Source organism: Heptranchias perlo, chromosome 25 (genome assembly GCF_035084215.1).
Source record: "Heptranchias perlo isolate sHepPer1 chromosome 25, sHepPer1.hap1, whole genome shotgun sequence".
In the NCBI taxonomy this organism is placed as follows: domain Eukaryota; kingdom Metazoa; phylum Chordata; class Chondrichthyes; order Hexanchiformes; family Hexanchidae; genus Heptranchias; species Heptranchias perlo.
In genome coordinates, this window is record NC_090349.1 from 38,448,128 (window position 1) to 38,448,912 (window position 785).

At 33.4% G+C, this 785-nt stretch overlaps 1 protein-coding gene across 1 annotated transcript in view; it reads left to right on the forward strand.

Annotated features, from left to right (window-relative positions):
• LOC137342405 (aspartate beta-hydroxylase domain-containing protein 2-like) overlaps positions 1-499 on the forward strand; it is a 42,910-nt gene extending 42,411 nt beyond the window's left edge. Inside the window, exon 4 of the mRNA XM_068006334.1 lies at positions 1-499. This exon is cut by the window's left edge and continues 665 nt beyond it. The gene's annotated coding sequence lies outside the window, so the exon portion shown is untranslated.
• The last annotated feature ends 286 nt before the right edge of the window (positions 500-785 follow it).

A 785-nucleotide genomic window follows, 5' to 3' on the forward strand; every position in this document is an offset into this window, starting at 1 on the left:
ATCCCAATTGAGCATGTTAAAAATGTGTTCTGCCTGGGTGAAAGTTACGGGATCAGATTGCGATTTCCACAGACTGCTTATTGACTCGCTTGTGTACCTCAGCGGTTTTAATGCATTTTGCAGTGGAATCAAAATTAAAATGACTCTTAAAATATGTTCACTTAAAAAGGAATAATTTTACAAAAAGAAGTGAATGGGTAAAAGGAAAGTTACACACAAAACCTGCTCTGTTGTTATCAGGGAAAATGAGACAATGGATTGACTGTGCAGAGTTTGCTGGATATTTAAAAAGAGACTAATACTGGAAAGTTATACTGTGATTATTAGAACTATTATTTTTGGAATGCAAATTCTACATAATAGATACAAATAAGTATAACTCATTGTCCCATTTAATGGGAATGAATGATTGATCCATTGGATATCCATATAATGGGAGTGAATGAGAAATTATTTTCATTGGATTTCAGTATTTAAACAGGTTTACATTTATTTTTAATCTCTTGGATCAATACAATAAAAAATTCTCTTACTTGAATCTAAAGAATACTTAACTTTGGGTCCTTATTTTTAATTATTTTGTTGATGTACTTTGAGCTTAAAACAGCAGAATGATCATTTATTCCTTTTGCACTTATCGAAGTGGCAGGATGATTAACAGAGCTTGAAGATTTTTTTCCTCTTTCTGCACAGTGTCTGAAGCACTTCTAGCTCAGATGCAGAATACTGCAGCACAGCATTAGGTGTGCCACACTGCTACATCAATGTGCAAGAAGAAAAGCAGG